This window comes from Cupressus sempervirens, chromosome 2, assembly GCF_028749045.1.
Source record: "Cupressus sempervirens isolate cs-2001-9-10 chromosome 2, ASM2874904v1, whole genome shotgun sequence".
In the NCBI taxonomy this organism is placed as follows: Eukaryota; Viridiplantae; Streptophyta; class Pinopsida; order Cupressales; family Cupressaceae; genus Cupressus; species Cupressus sempervirens.
Window position 1 is genome coordinate 476,343,606 of NC_143119.1, and position 6,322 is coordinate 476,349,927.

Consider the following 6,322-nt stretch of genomic DNA (forward strand, 5'->3'; position numbering starts at 1 on the left):
TACAATAGCTTAGCTCGCATAGTAATTAGTTGGATTTGTAACACTTGCATATTGCTTAGAATAGCTGCACTTTGCATTCTCATTTCTAGCTTAGCTTCCATCTTGCATTGCATCATTGAGGAACTCCTTGTGTATATTTTCACTCTTGCATCTCATCTTTGGAACCTCCCATAGCATGTTTTACTAGCAAGAAGAGTATTCCTAAAGCTCAGCTGAGAGCTCTTGTACTTGTAACACTCTCTTGCACTCCATGGATAGGGAGCTCCAAGCCAACATCCAAACATTCTGAACTCAATGAAATCCCTTGGATGGAAGAGTTTGGAGTGGGACACTTTCTTAGTGTACATTTTTGGCGCCCATCATGGGCAGAACATTTAGTTTTGTCCTCTACTTTGCTTTTTCATTGCATTTTTCACTTACTATCTGCACTTTCATTTTTTTTACAATCGCAATTTTTGGGTGACATTTTTCCAGTTTTGTATAACAATTCTCATAATAGTTGGGCAATACTTTTTTGGAAATAGTGTCACACAACTATACTGCACTCTGTCACCCTAGTATAGAAAATTTTGTTGTCTTGCTTAGGAAGAAATATCGCATAGGAAGGTTTTGTCATACACTCATACTGAGAAGTATCGTCCGACAATCTTCTAGCAAAAACTATTGCCAAACTTGAATTTATTTGTCGTTTAAGGTGATTTTGTCAATTTTTAGTAGTTGCTTGCTGCTTACTGGTTCTTATAGGTCTTTAGTTTTTTTACAGAGGTTCTTGTTTACAAATTGCATATTGTTTTTGAAGCTAACTTGTGGGGCTAACAGTTGTGATTGCAGGGTGTTGTCTTGAAGCATTAACATTGCCTAAATTGCCTAAAAGAACACATGTCAAAGCTTCAAATGCACAAGGGCTACTAACGTTTGTTTGCAAGGCTGCCCAATGCATAAAAACTCAACTTGCTTACTTTTTTTTATTTCATGTGTGACATCTACTAGTTGTTTATTTTTCATAAGCACATTAAACTTGCAATTGGGATTCCTTGGTGATAGGAGAGTATGCTCTTCACCCTTCTGGTGAATCAGAAATCTTGACCCACCTTTCGATTTTGAAAGCAAGCAAATAATTGAAGCTTCTTGGCATGTTTGGGGGAAGCAACCAAGATAGGAGAGTATGCTCTTCACCCTTGAGGTGAATTAGAAATCTTGATCCTTGAGAGTGGATCCATTTTGTGGTAGTTAGGATCCTTTAAAGGGCCTGCTCTCAGACAACTTGAGAGGAATGACCCAAGTTGGGACAAGCAAATTACCTAGCTCTTCTAACCCACTATAAACTTAAGGCTATCAAAGACACAAAACCTTGGTAGATGTAGTGTTTGTCTTCACTTAGTGTGATTGCTTATGGGATTTCGATCATAAGGAGATTGCTAGGCAAGAATGCTTAAGGTGCTCTTGTGACCATGAGGTCTGTTACCCATCACAAGGTGGGGTGTCCCTTAATTGGGTGCAAGAGGAACATTACAAATGGAAGCCCTTTCTAAACACCCTAGGTTAGTATCTACCCTATTTTGCCACTCAACTTCTTGGTGCAAGGATCAATCCTAGTGGACTACTCGGATCACCCCAAGATTTACACTCACCATATGTGTTCCCTTAGTTGTGCTTATGTCACTTCCATAACAAACCCAATATCTCTTGTGGGCAACCACTTGGTGTGAGGCGAAGGAGCATCAAGCGTGGGCCAACTTGTTGAGTAATGAACCGTGACTCTAAGGTAGATTGCTTGGTTACTATTTTTGAATGTGTTGACCAGTGTTAACATTCTTACAAATCAAACATCTTGGTAATGTTGGTAGGAAGGTTGTTTTGATATCACAAATGCATGTTGGCAAGATTTTTTTTACCCTTGTTCAATTTTTTGAGACATGTTAAAACCCCTACTACTTGCAAACCTCACTGATAATTGACATGAACCAAAATCTCATACTATTTGATTTGAAAATTACCTGATTGTCAAACTAAAACATAAACTTTTGGAGTCAAAATTGGTCCTTTTTGCACTAAAATTGGTACTTTATTACCTATTCTCTAGACAAATATCATGCGACAGTCTTTTTCCAAAATTGTGTCGCCCTTTTGTTGTAAAGTCTATCATCCTACTATACTAAGATCTATCGTCTCACCTTGTGCGAACTGTCGCTCAGGCGAGAAGTATCGCACAAGTGTTCTAAACTGTGTCGTACGACAATTTATGTTGTCTCACTATCACCTAGTCTCTAAGAAAGTATCGCCTGAGATTATTTACTGCCAAGACAGAGTCTATGTTCTGATTTTTCTTATCTAAGGTCTTGTCACCTTAGTCCTTCCTAGTCCTGGTTGCACATCTATCTGTTAGGTGTTGTCTGAAGTTGAAAATATGGGTTTAGTCTATTAGATGTAGTCTTGAAACACCATTGATGAATCACTTGTTAAAATTTAGTTACCATTCTATACTAGCTACTCGCTATTGAGCTTCTTGCTCGCTCACTTAGCTCAAGTCACCGATGCTGTAAATTCTTAAGCATTATTTGACAAGCCATCTATTATACTTTGACAAGTGACTAATCTTGATTGTAAGAGCTTCAAATCTAACATACCTTTCTTTTCCTATTAAGCAAAGACGAGTCCTTACATGCCAATTACAACTAGATTTCAAGTTGGTATCTATAGTCATACCCCTTTTATCTTCAAGAAATTGGAAACACCACCTAGGTGTCCTTGTGGACCACCTTGTGTGGAGGACCTCAAATCTACTCAAACATAAACAACCAACGTTCGGCATAATCCATTTTACAATTTTGAAAATCCATTTGGTACACCATGTGAGACACCTAAGGGTGAAAACAGTTCGATCACCATGGTGCACCCCGATGAAGTCCAATGCCTTTTAGAAGAGCAAGTGCATGAGAACCAAAAGATCCTGGAAGCTATGTGTGCTAGGGAAAAAGAACATCAATGAGCTGAAAATGATAACCATACCCGCCATGAAGGGAACAGGGGGACTTGCTCTCAAAATCCTTTTGATGGCAATGATGGCAACAACACACCTCTAGGAACTCCTAGATTCACCATGTGCACATGCCCTTTTCATCATGAAAGTGATGAAGAAGTAACTAGTGAAGATGTTACAAAATTCCAACAAGATAGTCTTGCTAAAAAACTGATGCTCAGAGCTTTAGAGGAAAACGTAGACAAATACTTCTGATACATGGCAGCAAGAGGATGGAAACTCCCTCAAGATTTTGATGTGGAACACATAATTCAAAAATGAGAACCCACCAAAGCTAAAATCTTAAGGGGAGAAATACAAGAACTAAGGAAACAATTTACACAATTGCAAACTTCAAGAAAGCCACCTAAAACTTTGTTTGTCGAATCAATATGTGCTCTTCCATTTGATAGGAGTCTATACATACTACCATTTCCTAAGGATACAAAGGTTCCTAAGATGAAAAATATGATGGAAATGGTGACCCTCACGATCATGTGAGGCATTTTTATGCTCTTAGCATGGATTTTATGCATGAAGACACCTTTCTTATGCGTTTGTTTCCTAGCAGTCTAAGAGGGCAAGCTATGGAATGGTTCACAAAATTAAGTCCCCCTCTTAAAACATTTGACAAACTTGCACAACGCTTTATCCAGCAATACTCCTACAACATTCAACATCCTATAACTATGCTGGACTTATGCAACATCAAACAAAAACCAGGAGAACTTTTTGCAACATATCTTCAATGATGGAGATCCTTATACTCTTAGTACCCTCCACAAGTTCCTAAGGCTAAAAAAATTGACATTTTTGTCAATACACTTATACTGGAGCTATACTTTGATCTAAGAAAATAGTTATTCACATCTTTCAATGACATGGTTGAGAGTGTGTATCGCATTGACGATGTTGCTATCAAAAAAGGTGACATTGTTAGAAACAAATACAAAAATAACAATGGAAATGGTAAAGATAAAGGCAAACCTTGGAATAAAGACAAGTATGTTGTCAATGATGGAGTAGTGGAAACTCCTAAGACCAAGGAACCTACGTTTAACCTTTCTACTACCATTTATGCTACAAAAGAACAAGAAAATGTGAAACCACAAACATTTGACAAGAGCTCTAAGTTTACCAAAAAATGTTGTGTTTATATACCAATGGTTGAGCCTTACAAAGTGGTCTTAAAACATTTAATTACAAACAAGCTGGTTACTTTACCAGATAATTCTTGACCCTATGACCCACCCGTCAAACCCCGAAGGTGGAGAGAGGATCATATTTGTAGCTATCACTAAAGCAAGGGTCACAACACTGAAAATTGTTTCAAGCTCAAAGACGTAATTCAAGATCTTATTGAGGAAGGAAAAGTTGTCATAGATGGCCAAAAATGTTGACCATAAAGCTTGTAAACAACCCTTGCCAGAATACAAGAAAGGTGAAACCTCCAAAGCTACTAAAATGAATCATGATGCCAAGATTAGCTATGCTTATGCTGACACAGACAATGTTATAGGCATGCTTGAGCCCGTTGAGTATTTATGCATGGAAAGTTCTAATGATGACAACCAACATGAAGATGAATGACCCAAAGTTGTCTTAAAAACACACAATATTCCTCAACACCATAATGAGTCTAGAGCTAAGGTGGTGCTCCGAGTGACTGAATCTTCCTCTTCACAAAATGAACCACTTAATGCCATCAATAGGGCTAATCTAAGGTTGTCCTTAAAGTTGTTCATGATCCTAAGAATGCTTCATCTTCTAAATAACCAACTACTTCTAGGATCTCCAACTATGACCTTGTCAGCCAACTACAACATACCTTGACCCAAATTTCCATTTTCGAGTTGTTAGAATTGTCCCCTTTACACAAGGATATCCTCGAAAAAGCTTTACGTTCTGCCAACGTTCCCACAGATATTGATGCACAATGATTCCAAGCTACAATGAACCATATCTCTTCACCCCATTACCTCATCTTTTCTGAAGAAGATGATCGAGCTCTTAGTCATCCCCATGACCTTTCTATCCATGTTGAAGTCCAAATCTTCTGCACTCACATTCGTCGAGTCTTGATAGACAATGATGCAGGGTTAAACATAATTTCATTCAACGTGATTCAATAGTTGGACATGTCTGAATTTGCCATCGACCCTAGATGCAAGATCACCATAAAAGCCTATGATGAGGTTGAATGACCTTCCAAAGGTCTAATTGTACTTCTAATTAGAGTTGGTCTAGTTGAGAAGGATGTCATTTTCCAAGTCTTAGACATACCACTTGCATACAATTTATTGTTGGGATGACCATGGATTCATGACATGAAAGCACTTCCTCTACGTACCATTAGTGCATCAAGTTTCCTTTTAATAGTACTGAAATCATTGCCCCTAGCGACAACTCTGTGTCTATCAACACATTATCTACTATTGAAACACTGGTTCCACATAATCACTCTTCTCATGAGTTGACACTTCCTTTACAAAGTGTGAACAGAAATTGAAAATGATGAGCCTTGGTATGGGCAAATACACTCTAGACTCCATTGTTGCTCTACCTATTTCCCTCGATCTTACGGGAAACCATCTACTAAAAAGAAGCCTTCTACTTCCACCATGACCCTTTTTGACACTTTTGTGCAATCCTCATTTCCCCTAGACATAGGGAAAGAAGAACAAGTAATTAAAGATTGGATCTATAGGGAAGAGGAAGATGAGGAGGACGTCATAGTCACTACTCCCATTTCTCCTAAATGTTACTGAAAAGGATATAAAATGCTTGTAAACATGGGCTATTAGGGCCATGGGTCCTTAGCTGGTAATAAAAAAGCTCTAGTTGAACCTTTAAGTCATACTCAAGGTCGTGATACTCGAGATACTGCTAGCCTAGGATTTGGGTTAGAGGATGATATACCAACATTTACTCAAAGTACACCCATATCTAGTGAATTAGAGGATGATAATCCTCCCTTTGTTGCTACCACTTTGCAAGATTAGGACTTTATGCCCATAACTTCTCTCCTTTAAGGAGAAGAAACACTAACTACCAATGATGATGCTCAAGCTTCCACCTCTCGATAGCCAGAACAAGATGAATCTAACCATGAAGACATGAATAGAGGATGGATTAGATAAAATATTGCTCATGTAATTGATAGAGATCAGAGTATAGACTCTCAAGAGTATGAATGGGAAAATTTATCAGACACCTCTTGTGAACTAGGAGTGTGTAATGACCGCAACAGGTTATAACTTCTTCAAACACCAAAAATCTTTATACTTCAGTTGTTTGACATTT